Genomic DNA, 22,127 nt, shown 5'->3' with positions numbered 1-22,127 from the left:
ACAGCGCAGCAGTAAGGAGCAACGCCGGTTGGTGGCTGGAGCTTTAGGCTGTAAAACCACAAAATAAAGATATGATTTACGGTTCTACTGTAGCTGGGCTGTATGTTCTACCATGTGCTCTGGTAGGATATGCCTCTTCCACCTTGGTGGGGAAAGAAGCGCAGTTCATCTTCCTCCAAAAGCCTGAGCCAGGTTTAGGACTCCTGACAGCCAACTGAAGAGCTGCGTAAGAGGTTCCATGTTGTGCCTACCACGTGCTGCACAAAGTGTGTCTTTTATCAGGAATGATGAAATACAGAAGCATGAGAGTGAGTCTCTCCCTCAGCCTTTCTTGCATCCAATAGTTTGGCAAAACAAGTGATGTAAATGTTAGTTTCTACAGCTGGCCCTACTGCATTTCGCCTCTGTGACAGCGGGTGAGCCACTTGGCTTGCTTGTGCCCCAGTTTCTCCGCTTGCACAATGGGCCGCTGCGAAGTTATTTGATGATGTCTAAAGAGGTCTTCAAGTTCTCCTTGAGAGCTGGGAAGAGCTGGTGGACACTCAGGAAAGTCAATGCAGTAAAAACTTATTATTTTTGTTGTTGCTCAACAGTGTCATTACATCTAACTCCGGATTTGTGTAGGGCTGTGTCCTTCTCATGGATCTCAAACTAAAGATCAGAAAAAAAATCTAAAAGTTTGGGGGGATAAATGAGCTTCCTTGTCTTCCTGACCGGCTACAGTTTATTTAGTCTTCATCCCTGCTCAGCTCCCCGTGATTGCATTTGAACTTCCCCAGTATGTGGGTGGAGAGGAAGAGCAGCACAGATAATACAGAAAAGAGCTCTTTTTCCTCTGGGGAACCAATCAACATTTTTGTTTTAATTTAGTTCAGTTTCCTTGCAAACGACTTTCTGCCTAGCTGTTGAACTTTCTGTAAACAGTTTAGTGAGAGTCATAAAATAAATCCCCTAAAGAAGAGAAAAATAAACATAGTCATGAGTTACTCTCTCTTCCTCCTGCTGTTCGTCAGCCATCACAGGAGCTGATTTTCCACTGACTCACAAAAAAAAAACAGAGCAGGGAGATAACTGGAGGCAGCACAAACAAAGGCATCATAGAGAATATATACATTTATTTTTTTTTAAGCTTAAAGTCCTGGGTGACTCCGGGCTGGAGAAGCAGCTGCACGGGCACGTGTGCTGCATCAGCCCCCGGCCCCCCACCCGGTTAAGATCACCAGGACCTACCTGCACCCCTCTCTGGCTCCCTGTCCTTACATTAAAGATTTCCTTTAAGGTCCTCTTTAGGATTTTGGAATCACCGACGCAGATACAGGCATTCCAGGCCCCTTCACAAGCTCTGTACCATATGCTTTTTATTCTGGGACAGAACTAGGTGTAAGAAATCCGTTGCATTCTCTAATTGCCCTTTTACACGGTTCCTCAAATTAAGCACCAATATGGAGCAATTCAGCTTTGTAGGGCTTGTATTGCCATGAACCCTCTCAGCGCTCCATACGGCAGTGTTAAGCCGCTGTACGGATGGGCAACCTGAAGCAGTTCCGTAATATGACTTTTGGTGCCCTCACCTCTGCCTGCTAGGGCAAAGGACAACAAGGACGAAGCCTATGTGAAGACCTTGGACCTTCTTTCTGTATATCCTCTCACCGGGAGCTACAGCACTCAGGAGCCCACATGAGGACTCTGAGAGCTTCCTGTATCCTGCTGCCAAAACCAAAGAAAGCACAATATTCGCCAGGTTAAATACGCAGTGTGGGGCTGGTGCTCAGGCTGTGCTTAAGACTACAGGTGCAGCATGCTCAGAGGGGCTCATATTATGAATTCTGCTCAGGAAACAAAATAATATTTAATGTGCAACACTCATTTTAATTGCTTTATTATCTTAAAATGTCAAGGTTGAATGTCCTCATGGTCAAACGCTCTGAAATGTCCAAAGTAGTTAAAATGCTGTCAGTGTACCACTAAGCGTCTTTACTTAAATGCAAGTTATTCTGTGATTTATTGTTTTTAGTAGAGCTTGACAGTCAGAATACCAGCATAGAAGTAAACAGCTTGGTTCTTTCAAGACTTGTCTGTATAGGACTTATTCTCCACCTTGGATGAAATGAGGCCAAGGATGCAAAAGGCACATGAAAACAAAGTGTTTAATCAATAAGGTGTTGAGCTAAAAGACAGCGAAACAGGGGAGGTCAGGTTCTTTTGTGAACAAGCAGAACAAGGATTTGGATCGTGCCTCTGGCACACACAGCTTGCACAGGATTTGTGTTTGTGGCACATGGGGCTATCACTGTGTGGGAGAAAGTCAAAACCACACAATCAAAACCAGTCCTTGTGATGAGAGCTCTACGGATTGGGATTTCAACTTTGACATGAGATAGTGACTGCCTTCTGTGCACGTGCACTGTGTCCAGAAGCCAAGGGCAGCCAAGACCCAGCTGAGACATTTACTGGAGCTCAGAGCCCTTGACACCCTCTATTCTTGGACGAGGTTGACTGTGCTGACTGGGGTGTAATTGGCAAAAAGATGACATCATCTGGGGTCTGGGTCTTTAAAATAAAACAACAGAAGATGGAATCAATCTTTGCTCCAGGGAAGCTGGTTGCCTGTAGGAGTTTCCTTCAGGCCTCCTTGGTAGGAGAAGTGTTGTGCTATTTCCAAGATGTTTCTATTGGTGAAAATCCAAACACTGAATTTAGCTTGGCTATGAACTTGGCTGGTGAGGGGGCAATCATCTGGGCAATTGGATTGGCTGGTGAGGAGGTAGGAACAGAAATCATCTGTAGCCTGGCACATAGAGAAGGGAGCTCAGGGAAGAGAAGGTGTATCCAGGGATGTTCCCACCCTGCAGTAATAAGAAACTTGAGCTGAGGATTTCCTATGTGCAGTTTCAGTACATGGTTGTATGTCTCCAATTTTTGTGAAACTCCCTCTGCCATGGTTCTTTATTTAGGATCCTCTGTAGGATCCTTTAAAATCCTCTTTACAATTTTGGATGCAACTTAAGTTTTTCCCTACTCAGGCTGTGATTTGATATTCACAATTGCAGTTCTGATGTGCAGCATCAGACAGCATTGCTTGAATGTCCATCTTGATTTTACAAATGTTTTTATATCCCCCTTGGTATTTAGCACAGGCTCTACTTTGACTTTCTCAGAAACGGGCAGGTTCACTAACGGCCAGGGAGCCTGGAAAAGGAGAAGATCCAGATCATTTTACTTAGCTCTCAGTCTTTACTTGTTGTGCTCCTTGTTGTCCCACTGAACAGACTTCATTCCGGATCCTGGCAAAGCCAGAGAGATTATTCAGATAGCAGAAATCCCAGCTGGGGATCTATTGGGAAGGTAAGGTGTGGCCCACCAGTCATTTGCCTGGGCTGCCCACCAAATGTACCGGTAACCCTTGCTCTGCCGCAGACCAGCCTCCCCCGTGGGGTCTCCGTGGGGCAGCCACAACTCTTGCCTGTGCTTTTTCAGAGCTGTGGCTCTTCACCACTCCTGCAGTGAGTTTCTGCACAGTTGTGCAGTGTTCTGGTAGCGAGGCCTGGGGATTCCCGCCTGCTGAGGAGCAGCACAGCTGACCAATATTTTCTACTTCCCTAACCATGATTTATCCAGCTCCCTCAGTCTTGCTGCTGTCGTTAGCCATCTTTTCTCCTGGGCTCTCAAGAAAGTCTAAATGAGAGATTTTCACTCTGAGGATTTTACCAGTTTCCCCTTTGCCAGAAACACGTTTTCCTTTCATGTGCAAATAAAATAAATAAATAAATAAACTAGCGATAATAAAAATAAATCATGGTAATATGGCCAACAAGCTCTTTATTGAAATTCCTTTCTTTCATGGGTTTTCCCTGTACAGCAACATAACGTATGAGTACTAGACAGGAAGTATTCATCCAAAACCACAGGAAAAGACAAATGGGTAGAAACCAGGAAAATTGTTTCAATTTGGCACAACATTTCCCATTTTAGTCTCATGAAAAGTTCCAGGAATGATCTTGAATTTGCTTCCCCTCAAAATTCATGAGGTTCATGAACAGAATTTGAATGAAAAAAGTGTTCAAAATTAGAAAAGCAGTGTAGAAAATGTCTGGGTTTGCATCACAATTTTACTTCAAATTTAATTTAATTTTCCCCACTTCTAAAATTATTTGCATTTTTAATGTAATTTCCTGATATATTACTAGCACGCACTGCTGCTTCTGATATATTGCAATATGACATAATACAGTAGCTGAAATGCTTTATTATTTTAATGTAATTTAGTGAAATGTATAATGTTAATAATTAGCAGTAGCTGTTACTTAGAGCTAGTTAAAACTTCATGCCATATTCCCTAGGGTATTTTATCGTATTCTTTCAATCTGTGCTGCAATGTAACAGATTGACACTTCGTGCAGCATAAATAACTTGAGTGCCAGAATGAGTCAACAGCGATGATTTGGAGGAAGCAGTGTTAACAATGCTGTAAGAAATAGCTTAATATTAGTGGTACTTTGGGCTTAGCTCATATTTTCCATCCCTGTATCGGCAGACACCTTACTAAGACAATTAAATATCCATTCATTACTTCTGTTTTCCAGATAGTCAACCGGAGGTTCAGAGCAGCGCAGTGATTCCAGGGCAACGTTAATACCTGGGATCTGCATTTTGTGGGTACTGCTGTGTCATTTCCACACCGTTGTTCCTAGGGGTTTGCAGGTGCCACAGGAGTCCAGCGCAAGAAGAAACATGGCCCTTAAACTCTACCCAGCCAGAATTTCCCTCTGAATTCTCTGGTATTCAGGGGATTGTTCACTCCAGAAGGCCCAGTTTATCTCTCCTCTTACACCCTCCACTTCTGGTCTCTCGAGGGACCCTTAATCTCACTCATCCCTAAATGCAGAGAACAGATTTCACTCCAGTTTTAAAATGCAGGCTGCAAAAGTGGGATGTAGCAAAGAAGGGGCCTCTGGTGTCACACCTTCCCCCTCGTCCACTGCATGCCAGCAAAGACCTTAGTGACAAGCTGGGTCTAACCACGGACCAGCACCTCTTAAAGGGCTGGCTCAGTTTCTACTGCCTTGGACTTTGGATCAGACCCAAACTGAGCAATTTCTTTTGTCTATATTCTTGAGTGGGTGACCCCTTCTCTCAGCTATGGCTCAGTTCAGCCGCTAATATACGGGTCAGCACTTCATGTGGGTCATGCTGGCCTTGGCCATCTCTATTGCAGGCGCAACCTGGGGGCAAGCATCCTTCACGGCAAAAAAAACCCCATAGGGTTTGCTATTCTGCCAGAGGATGGCAAAAGCCTGTTCCTCTCCCTGTCCTTGAGAGGACATGTTGACTCAGAGCAATGAGATGAGATGCACAGAAGTCTGTTTGCTTCCTCCTCTCTCATTCACTCTCAGCTGTGCTGCTATTCCTAGACATGGACCTAAATCTGAGCCACAAGCATTTACATGGCTTGATATTTTTATAGCAACAGAAACGAGTTTCCCTTTAGCCAAAAGTGGCTGGAATCCCAGGTCTGGAACTGTGCTGATGGGGTAATGTCTGGAAAAGTAAAAAAAAAAAAGAAAAAAAAAAAAAAAAAAAAAAAAAAAAAAAAAAAAAGGAAATCTCCAACATGGAAACACTAAATGCTATGGCAACAAGAGGAGCAACAAACAGGGCTTAAAGACACAGGCTCAGCATTAATTTAAGTGCTGGAATTAGAGAGAGGGAAATATCAGTAGTTTATAAAGTTATGTTTTATCTGGGATGAGGAGATGGTATCCTATGCCCTTAACCAGCAAGGCATATGCGCTAGAGGTAGACAGACCAGCAGAGTCCTGCTGCAGGCTGCTGGCTTTCATCAGAATCCCTTCTGGCCACTCAGCTGACACTACATGTGGAAACTGAGCTCTTCTCACATTATCCCTTTTTCCTGAGCCTTCTTTTCAGTCATGTGCTGTAAATACAAAGGAAGAAGCATATCTGTGTAATTTGTTAATCCAGTGATAGGAGTTGGCTGAACTGCTGCTGCCAAACCATCCGCTCTTGAGTCACGGAGAGATTCCTCCCCTCCCCGAAGAGCAGAGATTTTTCTCCAGTGAGCTATACTTGCTCTGTGCTAATTGACAGCTCCCTGTTGAAAATGATATATGTGTTCATGATATGCTGGGGTTTGTCCCAGTTTATCCTGGCCCTAGAGACAACACTTCACAGGTCTCCCTTCAACCCCTAAACCCCTGGCAACCAGATAATTTCCATATGTAAACCTTCTTACTTCCATCCAGAGTAGCCCAAAGGAGGTTTTTCTTGTTTCTTTTATTTCCTTTGTGGATCTGAATCTCTAACCATCATGGCACAGTAGTTTCCATTAAACATCTGGAGTGGAGAGACAGGTAAAAAGTAGTCTGAGGGCACTCAGTGGAAGGCAGGGGCTTTTGAAGTCAGGCCACAGGCTTCAGCTCAGCAGATCTGAATTTAATACGTTTGCACTTCTGCTACAGACTTCCTTTGAGACCCTTGGCAACGCATGCCCTTTCACTACGCCTTCAAGCTCTGAAGTATCTATGTTAGAGACCATAACCCATCTGGGCAAGGAATCTCTCCCGTGTCCATGTACAGCATCTGCCACAATGAGGCGTCAACCTGGGCTGAGACCTGGTGAAGCTACTTCCATGTAACCCCTGGGTGAACTTCTCGTGTAAGGTATTGGCAAGCTGCTCCCTTGCAGCACACTGCGTTGCAAAGCCCAGTGCCTGGATTTCCGGGCTCCTGGAGCTGCTACTTCCTAATGATGTACGCATAATAATTTGGAAGTCATCTTTGTGAAGCATATTTCCTTGTGAGAAACGGAGAAATTTTCCACTGTGTGTTTAACTGTTGGGTTTTTTTTTTTTAATTAAAAAAAAAATGACTTGACAAGACTCTACTTCTCAGCATCCAACGGCAATGACATCTGAATCTCAGGCAAGTGCCTCCATCTCTTTTTCTTATTCAGCTGCTCTGAGCATCTCTGCCTCAGACTGGCCAATTTTCTCCTCTCGCAAGGTGATACTGTGTTTCCCCACTGTACTCGCCCTTACCCCAGGGCCCTGTCCCAGGCTGTGAGGAGTCACAAGGAGGAGACATATGGCCTGAACATTTGCTGCTCTGGAGACAGGACAGGCTACTGCAACACACCGAGGCTGCTGTGGGTCACAGTGTGCGTGGCGTGAGCTGTCCCTGCACGTGTGCAGTGCACGATGTTTGTGTAGCACACGACTCGGAGCGCTGACCGCAGTGCAGCAAAGCAGGGAAAGCCACTGCGAACCTGCCCTCTCTTAGTGATGCTGTTTCTGTGTACAGGCTGCTCAGGGTTTGGAGAAAAGCTGTGCCAGGGTGGCAGGAGGGGACGGAGAGTAGTAGCAGCAGTAGAGGGAGAAAATTAAATTTTCATCAGAGTGAATTCCTCCCTCTGAAGAGCAGACTGAGGGAGCAACTCTCACCTTCAGCATGTTTCATAGGGCAGGCTAATCATGGGGGACAGGAACAGGACAGTGGATATTTCTCTCCCCCTGCTCTACCATTTGATCTTGGATTAGTTCCTTCATTTCTTGTTGTATGAGTTCCCTTTTTCTATAATGACAGGATAGGAATACCCTCCTTTGTGAAGTCCTTTGATATCTGAGGAGGAAAAACATCATATAGAAGTTACAGATTATTAGCTTTATTAGCGTCACAGCCCTCTTCCTCTTGGACAAAGTCTCTCATTTGTACAAAGAACATCACTGTTGAATAACTCTCTCTGGTGTCACACTGAACTATATCTGCTTTCATTGTACAGAAAGAAAGAGAGTTGTGTTCCTTCATTCAAGGACTTGTTAAACTTCTCAATGTGTGTCCTGGCAAGGCATCACGAAGAAGTGGGTACAAGGGTAAATGAGAATAATGACAATCTTTTTCTTTGGCTGCTGTCTCAGTGGATTTGTGTTCCCAGAGTTTCAGCAATTTCCAAGTAAAAAAAAAAAAAAAAAAAAAAAAAAAATCAGTTTATGGTTTTCTCGATTTCATCCAAGTTTCCTCAGAACTGAGGCCAGGTACATTCCAGATGAAGGGATCATTTTTGACCAAACTGCTCAGTTTCAAGTGTGTAACATTCATTCCATGCAATTTTGTGTTTCAGCTGAGCACATTTCACACAGCTCTGCTCAGGACTAGGGCTCTTGTTTTCCGCCAGTTCCTAGAGGACAACATAGTGCCAGTGCTTCCAGCCTCACTTGCCTGACCGTCTCATACACATGTGAGCAGCTTCTCTCTGTATTAAGCACTGCTAGAGTACTGCTCGAGCTGCAGTGGAAATCTCCGTGACACTGTTTCCTGATGCAACCCTGATACATTTTGCATGGATGTAGAACCCAACATTTTTGAAATAAGAGTTAGCAGGGTCAGAGGTTTTATGGTTCACATGAACGTCTTTTGAAGACTGAAATGCTTTTGTTTTTCACTATGTCAGCTGTGTGCCTCTTGTATCTGGAAGGCAGTCTACAGACCCAGAGTAAGAGAAATCAGCAAACTTTTAGAATCATAGAATCATTTAAGTTGGAAAAGACCCTTAAGACCATTGAGTCCAACCATAAACCTAACACTGCCAAGCCCACCACTAACCATGTCCCCGTGCACCATGTCTACACATCTTTTAAACACCTCCAAGGATGGTGACTCCACCACTTCCCTGGGCAGCCTGTTCCAGTGCTTGATAACCCTTCCAGTGAAGAAATTTTCCCCAATATCCAATCTAAACCTCCCCTGGTGCAACCTGAGGCCATTTCCTCTCTTCCTATCACTTGTTAGTTGGGAGAAGAGACCGACCCCCACCTCGCTCCAACCTCCTTTCGGGGGGTTGTAGAGAGCCATCAGGTCTCCCCTCAGCCTCCTTCTCTCCAGGCCAAACAACCCCGGTCCCCTCAGCTGCTCCTCATCAGACTTGTGCTCCAGACCCTTCACCAGCTTCGTTGCCCTTCTCTGGACACGCTCCAGCACCTCAGTGTCTTTCTTGTAGTGAGGGGCCCAGAACTGAACCCGTTATCCGAGGTACGGCCTCACCAGGGCCGAGTACAGGGGGACAATCCCTTCCCTAGTCCTGCTGGCCACACTCTTGCTGACACAAGCCAGGAGGCCGTTGGCCTCCTTGGCCACCTGGGCACACCGCCGGCTCATATTCAGCCGGGTGTGGACCAGCACCCCCAGGGCCTTTTCCTCAGGGCAGCTCTCCAGCCGCTCTGCCCCAAGCCTGTAGCGTTGCGTGGGGTTGTTGTGACCCCAGTGCAGGACCAAGCCCTGAGCCTTGTTGGCTCTAGTGCTGCAGCGAGCTGGAGCTCAAAACTGGTGGCCATGAACTGTCAAGCCAGCCTGGGCCATGACATCCTGGTAAGAGTTTAGTTGAGCTTATTTGAGCTAAATGCAGCTCTTTTCTTAGACTTTGGAAACGATTCAAGAGAGGAACAAATGGGTCCATGTCTTTTATTTCCTTTTCTAGCTACAAAGAAAGCCTGAAAGAGTTTTTATTTTACAGATATTTTGAGAGAACTTTTCAACAGATACTTCATAAATGAAAAATTCAGAACTTGTCTCTACTGTTTTTCCTGATAGACTCTCTGGACAGCTTGAGAACTAACAGGATTATGATATCTATGATAAAGGTAATAGCATGAATAGCTGAGAGAGGAAGTAAATTTTATCCAGGCTGTTTAAAATGCTGGGTTTTGTTAGTACATGTTTAATGCAACCTCCCCCTGTAGAGAGCTGGAGAAAAAAATATCAATTTGCTGAAGATTCACCTCAGTCTGCTCTATACAGCAAATACCACAGATATCCATGCAGTTTCACAAGAAAAAAGCAGTGAAGATGAGCCTTGATCTTTCTGACATTTCAAAAGTTAAACACAAGAAGAGAATGGAGACTTTCTGAGAGGGAGAAAAAGTCCCACTTTGGCCTTTTTTTATGTGTCTCAATAAGAAACAAGAAGAGCACAGACTCATCTTGTACTTCCTTTTGCCATTTCACCTATGTGCTTCTCCTTACAGCTCAGGAAATGTCAGAAATGAGCCACAGTCAAGGCAGAAGTTTCTGGCTGAAGAGTCACCAAGCAGCAAGCTGTATGCCTCCCCCTCAGCCTTGAGAAGCCAACCTTGCAACTGATTCTGGGCTTGAAAGGTCCTGGAATGTTTAAAGTAATGAAATAAAACAAAAACAGCAATTTCTCCGACAGCAGGGTTTTCTGGGAGCACTGAAAGTCCTGAACAAAGGTGTATCATCCAAACAATCATTTCTACCAATTGCTTTGCATATCTTGTACAAAATGACACAAAGGGAAAGCTTTGCCAGATGTTGCCTTACAGTGTTTTACCAAGGGTGAGAAGTAGTCAGATTTCTGCCTTACATCCTGCAGGAACTAGCAGTCTTGTGGAGAATTAAATCAGGGAATACAAGAAAAGGAGGATGTCTTCTGCTCAAACAAGCAGAATCCTGCAGATTTTATCCACAGTTCTGTTACAGAGTAACACAGAAGACCTGAACATGTCATCTGGGTTCCATAAGGCAAGCTTTTCAGCTATTTGCATTTGCTTTTTCCAGGTTCCTCACTTGCCACCCCAAGATTTGATCAGCAGGAGGGTGGACTCTAGCAGCAGTAACAGAAGCCAGTGGAAGTCTGCTTTGGTATTGTCAGAAGAAACAACATAATTTAAAAGCAAACAAAGAAACAAAAAAACTGTCTAAGCATCTCATTTTGGACCACAGAAACAAATACACTCCTGAGCTTAACCTGCCAGACCATCTGTCCAAGCCCTTCAACTAAAAAATGAGATACAGTGATCACCTCCTTGCTCAGAGCTGTGAGAAAGTATTAATTAATAGTTATGAGGCATGAGGGTAGGTTATTTATTCAAGTATGTTTAGAAGAAAGATATTCACAGTCAACAATCCTAAGCCCACTGTTGCCATAAAGAGGTTAATTACCTTCGTGCCTGCTTTCAGTCAAAATCCAGTCAGATGTATACAGATATCCCACAGAGATGCTGATAGCAAGCACACTTGTTAAGGTACAGTTTACTATGATGTATAGGGTTCAGTGTAAAGTCACAAATGCAGAGTCACATGTGTATGGCAGCGGGAGGATGTGGAAGAAAACATAATGCATGGGCAACTGGTCAGAAAAGAATGGAAAATAATACCTGGTCCATCACAGAGATGTTTAAGTCTCCAAGAAAGCCAAGCAACCCATATTTTATTGAAGAATGATCAGGGTCCTGCCTGGATAGAAAAGAAATAAAGTAGTTTTAGAGAGAGGGATCACACCTGCCTGTAACCCCTGGAAGGCTTCAAGGGGAGACCAGGCTTGAGAGCTGCCATGATCTGCCCTGCTGAGTACAATGACAGGCTACAGGTGAGATGAAAGGCGTACGGACAGAGACCCCCCTGCCAGGGGAGCATGGAACGGCTGCAATGAATGGCTGGGAGAAAGGCAGAGAGAAATGGAGGGAGGTCCTCCCTATTAAATCTCAAATGTTTTTTTTCCTTCAATTGCTTCACCTTCACCTTTTATAAATTTTGTGACAACATTACCTATTTGATATTCCATGAATAAATACTTCTATTTGTAACTAATCTTATCCTGGCTTGAGTTAAGAGAGATTTCAAGGCAACTGGATAATAACAAGGCACTTTTCACCCAAGGCTATGCCGATTGATAAAGTGGGATGTCAGGGACACTTTGATGGTCTCCCTTGCCCCCAATGCATTCTCCACATTGTGCCCCCAGAGGATCCATATAAGCCAGTTCACAGAGAAAGAAAATAGCTCTTGTTATACCAAATGATATGGCTGGAAAAAACTGACAAGCTTTTGGGCTCAATCATGCTTGTGTGCTTGAAAGCTTGTCTGTTTTTTCCAGCTATATCACTTGGCCTGATCAATAATTTTCCTCCTCCTGTGAACTGTGCCATATTATTAGTCATGTGGTTTTAATCATGTCTTGACCCTCTGTTACACAAGGACAATATGTTTAAAGAGGCTGAGTTAGGACAGAAAAAACAAAGGATAAGAAAAAGCAGCAGCTAATCCCTTATGCTAGTAATATAAGGTAATTACACTTCTGGAGACATCTGAAAACTCTGTAAGCCTCACATTTGATGGGTCAATTTAAGCTAGATTACGATCTTGATTATGACAGTTCTTTCCCTGAGGATAACGCAGCAACTGTGGCTGGTGAACACGCTTCAGTCCATGCCCATTCAAGAAAACATTTAAGGACCCATTCAATTGTAAGCGTTATCCTTATGAAGATAAGCATCTATTTGAGAGCTTTTTTGACCGTGTATGCTCCACCCTAGGAGGGGGTCTCATATTGCTGGTGCAGTTCGCCATACCAGCCAGCCACCACATCACAACTGGGCATCCCCATAAGATGCCCTCTCTTACTGGCTGTCTGAGGGCACCGTCTGGAGACATCCTGGGTTACCCTCTTCAGCAGGCCACTGTTGTGCCCAAAGTGCCACTGGAAGTGTCACTATGGAAGTGTCACTGTGCCATCTCTGCTGCTGCCATCCTGGGGTGTACAGAAATAAGAGCACCTCTTCCTGCCATTTCTGCCTGAAGGGTGTTTGGGATAATATTGTAACTGTCATGTCAGGGAACATAAACACTCCAGATGTAAAATCTTGCAGAATACAGTGATTTGCTTAAATATAAGCAAAAGTGCAAAAAGGTAGGAGACAAAGTGGTGAAAAATGCCTGTATCTTAGTTTTTTCTGACAGGCATTTGACCTGAACAACGATAGAAAATTACTTTGTTCCTCAGTCATGGTGTTTCTTTCTCTGTTCCTCTTTTCTTCCTTGCTATCAAAGAGCTTGCTCTGACTGCCTATTCCCACACGTTAGGAGAAGACCCTCTGTTATGAAAACATTTCTTTGGTCCTCGCACCTGCTAAGATTTCCTGTCCTGTGTGAATTTCCCAGTTTTATACAGCCCATCACCAACATCTTTGCTTTGATGTTGGGCATCTTCCACTTTCCACTTCCCCCTTCTCTCTTGCAGAGAAGTTGGAGGAGCTAAGGAACACTTGCAGCCACCCCCTTCTCCCAAAGTGTTTCCCTTAGGCAGCCCATCAGTGAGGTTTAATGACTGGCACTTGTATAGACGCTGCCAGGCTCACTTTCCATAGCAGAGCAGTTCTGGAAACCAGGGCTCATTGATTGGGACTGAAGCGCCTGCTCCAAAGCTGCGTTTCTGCTTCAAGTAAAGGTATTTGCAGAATGTGCTATGGAGTTTGCTGTCACGCTGGCCCAGCACCTGTTTAGTTCTGTGTTTCATAAATTAAAAGTTATTTTACACAACAGGTAAGATGAGTAAATCAAAGGTAATTTGCAATGCTAAAAGAATCTCTGCAATACTGCGTGCCCAAGGCTGTACCCCAGACCAACTAACTGTCTGGCAATTAATACTTAGAACACCCATGTGTTAGTTTCTGAAGAGTCAAAAGACAGTACAGAAAAGGTAAATGCTTTTCATGGGAAACCCACTATCTAGAGATTAATCTTCCGTAAATACATTCCTTATTCAGGGGAACTACAAAGAATAAAAGAAACAATGATGCGTTTCTGTGGAGGCTGAAGTTAGGTTTTCATTGCCTGTGATCTCCAGGGAGTTCATATTTATTTTGTCGAACATTTTACTAACACTGGGGAAATAATATCTTTTCCTGAAAATTCACCCTTTGTCACGTTGACAAAGCTTTACAAAATGATGAATCACTCTTTAGCAACAGTAGTGCTATTATTCCTCATTTGTAAAGTAAGCAATTTTTTGGTACAAGAATTTCAGACACCTCATAGTGATGTTGCAGTGGGACCTAATGCTTGCATATTTGAGCATATGATAAAAAAAGGGCATGAAGCAATCTAAAAAAAAAAACATGATTCCTGTGGTAAAATTAGGCAATGCTCACACTGATCACTCATACCAGTTGGGCTGCATGTATACTAGATGGTGAGAGCCACATCATTTTAAATAATGGGGAATCACACAGAGGAAGACAGAAGTTCAGCAGGAACCATCTGAGGCTGCAGCAGATGAGGACAGTGGTAGCTGTGCCAGCGCTGTGAGAAGCTCTGGGCTTGGAATAGCAACGGGTATTGAAAGGCATAAATCCAGTGAATTCACATGAGAGTAAAGCAGCGAGCAGAGGGTAGCTGGTTGCCACAGCTCAGTTAGACTTCCCTGCAGCCCCTTCTGAGGTGTCTTATGGAAGGCTAGAAAACTACCATGGCTGAGAAACTAAGTATATGGGTCAAAACTGTCTGAGAGATAGGAAGAAAGAGTAGGAATGAGTGTTTTTTTCCCGTACCTGACAACATAGGTGTGGCGAGGTGTCTAACATGGATGTGAAGCCATATGTAGTTTAATACACATGTTAAAGAAGGGTGAGCTGAGACCTAGCAACTGTGACAGGTATAATAAGGTTAATCTGATCAGTCCAGACCAAGGAATGTCTATGAGGAACTTGCAAAGGGTCCAAGCATAGTCTAAGCAAGGTTCTAGGGAAGCAGACAACACGACAAGCAGCATTCAATACAAGGCTCAGAAGAGTAAGTTACCCCTGCACTTCCCAGTTAGAGGTTAGTTATCTCAGCTCAGGCAAGTGAGCTGGGCCCTGTGCTGGGCAGGCCAAGGAGGTGGTGGCTGCAGTGGCAGCTGCATCCCAGCAAGCCAGCAAGTATGGACAGAGAAGAGCATGATCAAGAGAATGATGTGATGCTTTGATCTTAGTGGGATCGGCCCTGTGGGATACACACCTCATCCCAGTCACTGCATTTCACATGGGTGTTGTGGGACTAAAAGATGGGGAGGAATAGGGGAGGGACAGGGAAAAATCATTAAACTGGTGTCTTAGTAGCAATTTAAAAAAAAACATGAGAATTGACTTGCCAAAAAATAGTAACCTCCTGAATCAAGAAAATGCTAGAGAGGTATGGGTTAACTGTTCACCTTGTCTTTTAGGAACCAAAGGGTAATTTAGTGAAATAGAAGGTGGCCAGTTCAAATCTGACCAGAGGAATGATTCTTGGTGCAACATGTGGTTAGATAATTGATCATTTCCAATGCATACTTCTGGGAGCAAAAACATCAGTTTAAAGGGAGTATTAGACATAAATGTAGATAGCAAGAGGTAAGGAGTATAATTGCTAAACCATAGATACTTTAGGAATTGAGTTAGTAATTATTAGTGGAGAAAATGATAGAACTGCGAGCTGGAACAGGTTATCCCAATGAGTTTACTGTCTATATCTGTTGAAATATAGTCTGGTCATTTCTGGAGGCAGAACACTATACAAAGAGGATACTCAATCTTGTCTGGCCTGACTGTGTTTATGTGACAATATTCCAACACACCTATGAACCCTAGGCCTGAAAGAAAATGAGGGACTGAGGAGTGAGGCTTTTTGGCAGACCAGTTTGTAGTCCAGTAATGAAACAGTGGGGGATACTTCAGGTCAGTCCTGAAGTGCACTATAAGAGCCATCCAGTAATAGAAGTCATCCATTATCACTCAGGCACAAATATTTTGAAAGGAAAAAATCTGGACAGGCTTGGAAAAGCTAGCTGGCTCATTTTTCTGATGAGATTTCCATAGAGAAGCTACAGTATTTGAAAGGTTGCCAATTTTTAAGCAATCCTCTCTCAGCCAATTTCTTTATTTCCCTCCCCACACTACCAAACATGATTGGATCATATTATGAAAGTATCATCTGCCAAATTTCATCTCCAGTTAATCATACTGAACACTGTGACCTTATAAAAGAATCCTAAACTGATTAACCTGTTTACTCTGTGTCTACATACAGAGAAAAAAAACAAAACAAAACAAAACAAAACGTGTCACCAACTTATTTGGAGTACTATTTATTAAGGCATCCTTATTTATGTTTGCCTCCTCTTTATGCAGTTGATACGCAATACTTCAAAGGGAAAGGCTGTAAAAGAAAGCAGTGGTTCCACCTTAGCTGTGATCACATGGAGGAAGGTGATGATATAATACTAAATTCACTCCAGATAGATGGGAATATGCACATCTCTGTCATTTGCATGTTATTGTTCCCATTTGCTTGTTTACACTGTGGCCCATGTGGTTTCTTCTGGTTGGGAAAATCATAAAACATTTAAAGCAGCTCATCTGTGCTGGCCAGTAAGTCTTTACTCTGCTAAAACAGCTGAGAAGGGCTGGCACTGAAGGCCAGATCCTCAAGTGGTACTTACCTGCCACCCTTCTGGCATCTGTATTCTGCAGCCAATATTTTGCTTCATGATGAATGGCAACCTGAACCAGTGCAATCTGTCCCATGAAATACAGGTTTGCAGATGAACTCAATATCGCATTTTACTTTTTCATATGGCATTCAGTCCTCACATAAGTTCACCACATTTGGTTTGGGTTCACCTTATCTAACATCAGACATCCTAAATGTTATTGTTTACATCAAAAGTAATAATCTAAAAACCCTTTCTAATGCATGGAGAAGAACAGAAAACTCATCCTAATGCTGATTTTTAAGAGGGCTAATAAATCACATACCAGAAGTTTCTAGTTCTCTCCAGTTATAAGAGCACCTAAAGCACTAACTCTGATATCTGTGTACAGTCATCTAACATTTGGTGAGATGGATGCTATTCTCATGTCTGAAATGGAAGACCCATGAAAGAGTACAAAATGCTAGAGGCCAGGACTGAGATATATCGGTTGAATTGAACCTTAGATCAGGAATAGATGAGGCAGGAGAACCCATTTTCACTGATTGACTCTTGTTGAAAGAACAGAAATTGCAGTTATTATGAAAAGGAAAGTGATTGCTGTCTACCTTATTTATGCATTGTAATATTCCACCATAAGCAACAATCCAATTAAGTGGGTCATCGAGTTGCTATTGTAGGTTTCTGCCCAAGATCTCTTATTCATAAAGACGTATGTGACAGTTATATTTTTACTGCAGAGGGATAAAAGCTGCACGTGAAAACTAGTTAAACATTTCAAGGTGCTGGTATTGACTTTGGCTTTGAGATACTACTGTTACAACCTAATTGTCTAAAAGCCAAGGTTTACTAGGTGGATCAGGAAAGATGCAGAGTTTATCAATTTTAACATGCCAAAACATTTGGGAAACACAGCTGACGACATCAACAAGAGAAGAATTTCCCTCAGAGGTCAAACAGCTGGATGTACTCAGTTGTGCTCCTGTCTTTGACAGCGGCTACTTCCGAAGGCATAGAAAAGCCAGCTTTGGATAGTTATGACATAAACAAGCCATACAGGAAACTTTTTCTTAATGTTTGTTTTGATAGTGTTTGGGAAAATCCTTGTTCATAAGCACGTTTAATTCAGGAAAAATATTATATTTAATTTACAATTTTGCCCGTAGTCACATGGATCTAGATGATAAAGTTATTTGAAGCGGTGCACTCATATTAACTATGCCTATATTGTCTGCAAAGGATGGCCCCATCACTTCCCCAGGAGATGAATTGCCTATCTGCCATAGGGTGAGATTCCAGGCATGGTGTGAGGTACAACTGGAGCAGTATTTCCATCATCTATAGGATCATGTGTGCCCAGGCCAGCTAAGAGGTAAGGCAAGACAAGCAGGAAAGGTAACAAACCAGGCTGAGAAACACTCCAGAGGTTTCTGTTTCAACATAGCATAGACATGGCCTTCAATGTCAGACTAATTTGTATCAACTAATTATCAGGGTCCTTATGGGGCTGCTCTGAAGGCCACTGAACTCAGTAGTAGTCTTTCCAATCACTTCAGTGGCTTTGGATCAAGTTGTTTTGGATTAAAAATGAATGAAGAGGAATCCAGAATGGATGTCAGTGAACAGAGATTCTTCACATAGAAGACAATAACTGAATACAAACTATGGAATTATGGACAGAACCAAATATATAGGGAAAAACCTCACAGTAGTCAATAACTCTTTTAGCACAAACTAAAACTTCTCTACTGGATCTAAGACCGGTTCTTCCGAGGTCCTTCCTGAAGCAGTTTAGATTACTCAAAGCAGACTGTGTAGTTCTGTGTAGGCTTTTCTTTCCTTGCATGATTTTGTGTGTTATAATGCAATGGGAGTTCGGGAAGGTGTCGAGGAGCCATGAACAGATATTAGAAGTTTAAAGCTATGCTATTATGAGGCACATACTCTCATTGTGGTTTCAAGATAGAGGAATAATAACAAGCATGGAGAAATGTGGATAATCTAGCAAGACAGAGTGCAATGGAATAGACTATTCCTTTCTGCTTAAACTTGTAAGATCAAAGTCCTGCTGGAGAAAACAAGAATTGCTATTATTTCTTTTCTACTCCTTTTTGTTGATTCTTTTCTATGAAGAAGTGTTCAAAGTAATAAAAATCAATACCATATCTTTCAGCTTGCACACTATTGAATGCTAACAGTCAAGGGGAGCAACAGTGGTGTGGTAAAATCTTTTACTTTGCTCCAACAGAGTTTTTTCAATCTTTAAAGGGAACCAGCAGTGTTGATTTCTAATCCTGGAAGCTGCAACATAAATATTTACTAAAAACTCTGATATACCTATTAACAATGAATGTTGAGGGCCGTCTTTATTTCAAAACTCCTGTCACTCTTTCAATATCTCTGAAGTAGTGGTCTGGTGCTAGTTTGCTGGTAATCCCAGTGGGAAATCTGGTCTGATGGAATCTATTTCTTTTTATTTCTTGTGCAAAGCAGGCAGCACACTGCAAAAGGAGAGCCTCATTCCTGTCTGCTGCTGAGGGCAGCAACTGCAGCAATGATAGCAATGCTCCACATCTCTGGAGGTGAGGGAAGGCCAGCCCAGGACTCAGGCAGAAAGCTTTCTGTGTGACCCCTGACATTGTCACTTCTCCCAGTTTCAGTTATTGTTATCCAATAGGACCTTTAGGCTTCAAAAAACTCAAAGAGTATCATTTAGCCCCACTGAATTCAGTGGGATTACTGATTTAACCAAAGTTAAGCACACGCTTAAATCTTTGCTAGGTCAGCTTAAAATAACATTGCGATCAGTACTGCATAGTATCTTCATGGATATTTTAAACAGAGGTCTTATGATCTATACAAAGTCTTCCATTAATCTGAATGAACTTTTTATCTCGTTTTTTTGTGTATGTTCTTTTTCCTTGATTAACAATTTCTAAATCTTCTACATTTCCCCATTTTGTATATCTATAAGTAACAGAATTATACTAACATGCATTTTTTTTGTTGCGCTAGATATACAGAAGGTGATTTCCTGATACAAACATATCCTACTGCTTACTAAGCATGAATTCCTTAAAAGTGCAACAGTTAGTGATTTGACAAATAGCACAACAAAATTTCCTGTAAGGAAGAATTAATGTAAGGGTGGTGGGTGGGATCTGTGCTCAGAATTACACTCAGTTTAAATACTGAGGGACAGTATGTTACAACATATGATCTTTCTGATTCATATCCTGATATCACTGCCTAAAAAATGATAAAAGAAAAATTATTAGGAAACTTTTTTTTTTTAATAGTTTTTTAAGTGAAACAACAGTAGTAGTCCTGTATGCCATAGTTCAAAAATTACAAAGATGACATGGAAAATAACTATGTGGAAGCAGGATCATCAGGACTGCCATCTTCCACACTGATGTCTCATAGGGACAGAGAGGTGGACAAGATGCTAATTTTCAGCAACTTGCTTTTCAACACCTGGTTTTGCACTAGATGCTGATGACTGATTATTTAGTTGTATGACATGCAAGACAACTGTATGAAAGGTGAATGATTTCATTACTCCTTGGAATTAGAATTGCACAGTTGTTCCTAACCAGACTTTTTCACAGAACAGTCATAAGGACATTTTGGCAAATGTGACCTACAGGGACAGAGAAAGTGAGCCTTAATTTCAGTTTTTACGGGAATCAATGAAAGAAGAAAAGGAGATAACAAAAAACCTGCACTTCAAACTAAGCTCTTAATTTGTTAGACAGCACTGCTCAAGTCTTATATCACACCATTATCTAACTTCAATGCAGGAACAGCTCATGTGAATCATATTCCCATAACTGCTATACTTCTACATTTCCAGTTTGGAAAATCAGACATGCAGCACCTCTGAAAAACTGACCTTCCACCAATTACTTTCAACATACATTTTTCTGACCTTTATTTCATGCACACATTCATCTGGCTAGACCTCATGCTGCAGTGGTAGGCTTGCCTCCTAGGTGGAGCATGGTCAGGTCTCTGTCTCAAAATCATATTCTCTTCTTGACTTCCATGCTGACTCACATGTACCCAAAACATAAGCCCAATTTAAATAAAGCCAAAACAGTTACTAATTTTCTGTGTTTTGGTGATCTGCCTGAATCTGCAATACAGACTAGAAGTTTTATTCATTAACCTAGAAAGCCTTATTTATTAACCTATGAAGCAAAACTGTGTATCACAAGAATTAATCTGCAGGTTGTTCATGTCCATGTAGGGAAATATGCAATTTCAGCCCTTTTTTGTTATCCCCTTCAACAGTAATATCAGTGTCTGACTGATTGTTAAGTAGGCTTGACTACTGGCTAGTTGTAATTTCAAACCAAATCTTCTACCTGTTTCTTTTCCTACATGTTGCTATGGTGAAGATCATCCTAGACTGTATACAAAATTGAAACGCAAAAGGATCACTGAAAAAAACATCCCGACAGATGACATGAAATAACAACTGAAAAAAAGCATATTGCTTGTTAGGTGCCATTAAGCAGTCATATTTTTATGGCCATATTTTGCTGATCACCTGTCCAGAAATGTATTTAGAATCATAAACTTTAAACTACCTTGATTTTCCTGACAAAATCTTTTCAACAAATACAACCATTACCACTGTCATTACAAGTCCCATTAGGTCAGGGGCTGTAATGTCTGTTGGCACTACAGCTCCTAGCTCTTTTGGCTTCTTCCATTCTCACCTGTTTAGTTTTCCTGGACTGTGATGCCTCAGTGATTGAGGACTAACATCCCACACAGAGATGGGTATAGTTTGTGGAACTCAGGCCAGAAAAAGCTGACACCTGTAGGTGCCTGTGTTTGTAGGCGGCCGCAATTCTACTGTGGTTCATAAATGCTGAATATTGCGTTGCACACATTTGGCAGAACTTGAAGCCCAAAGGGCAAAGTATACTCCTAGAAAAGTATAAAATGTTCCTCAGATGTTAAAGTCTGGGATTTCTTTTAAAAGCTGTATTTTGAAGACAAACACTTTGTAATCTCTCCTCTAAAAGGACCCCGTTATCCAAAAATAATGATTGGAGGGGAGGGATAAAACATTAGTGCTAATCTTTCATTAACTGCTCTTGCTGCTACTCTTAAAGCTCCAGGTCTGAGTTTAATTTGAACATTATTTTCCCTCTGAGATACAAGCCCTTTCCATCCTCTCAATGAGTCCATTTTCTTTTACAGTGGTAAATTACAATCTTTCAGATGGCTTCTTCAGATTTTGTTTGAGTGGCATGGGCATTATTGGACAGTCACTGAAGTTCAAGACCTAACTCCACCAACCCTGATGGAAGCACGTTTGATCTCAGATGATTCAAATTCTTTCTTTGGCACAAGTCTCCACTAGTTTCAGTAGGAATCTTGCCTGTGAGAAGAGAGAGAGAAATGGGCTCCAAATGTTCTTGCAAGAAGGATGTCCTGTGAAGGCATCCAATCTGTAGTAGCATCACTGAATAACATAGAAAATCACAGACTTCCTTCCAGCAGAACCTCTGGAGCTTTGGAAGATCATCAGGGCCATTTGGGATGAAATCATCTGAGCAGAAGTCACAAAAGAAGAAAGTTCTCTGGTAATGTTCCAGTTACACAAATGAGATATTTCAGTAGTTTGTGAAAATGGGGGCAAATAAAAAGTTCACGAAAATTTCAGACTGAAAAAAAAGTCCTTCTGGCTCTGAGACAGTGATTTTACTTCAAGTCCAAATTGATTTTATTCAGAACTATACATTAATCCCTAATTATTCTTCACTGAGTCCTCTCAAGCAGGAGAGTCCAGAGCTTCAAGTACCAAATGGGGTGAAGTTAGTGTTCTCTTCTTGAACCGCCACTGCTTCAG

At 42.3% G+C, this 22,127-nt stretch overlaps 1 long non-coding RNA gene across 1 annotated transcript in view; it reads right to left on the bottom strand.

The window, feature by feature from the left end:
• LOC116965882 overlaps window positions 1-22,127 on the bottom strand; it is a 94,166-nt gene that overhangs the window by 3,166 nt on the left and 68,873 nt on the right. Inside the window, exon 2 of the long non-coding RNA XR_004409756.2 lies at window positions 11,187-11,265. This is a non-coding gene — a long non-coding RNA (uncharacterized LOC116965882). The remainder of the gene's footprint in view (window positions 1-11,186; window positions 11,266-22,127) is intronic.

Source organism: Tyto alba, unplaced genomic scaffold, assembly GCF_018691265.1.
Source record: "Tyto alba isolate M040663 unplaced genomic scaffold, T.alba_DEE_v4.0 Super-Scaffold_18, whole genome shotgun sequence".
NCBI lineage: Eukaryota > Metazoa > Chordata > Aves > Strigiformes > Tytonidae > Tyto > Tyto alba.
Note: the sequence above shows the minus strand (reverse complement) of the source record. Positions and strands in the feature narration are given on the sequence as shown.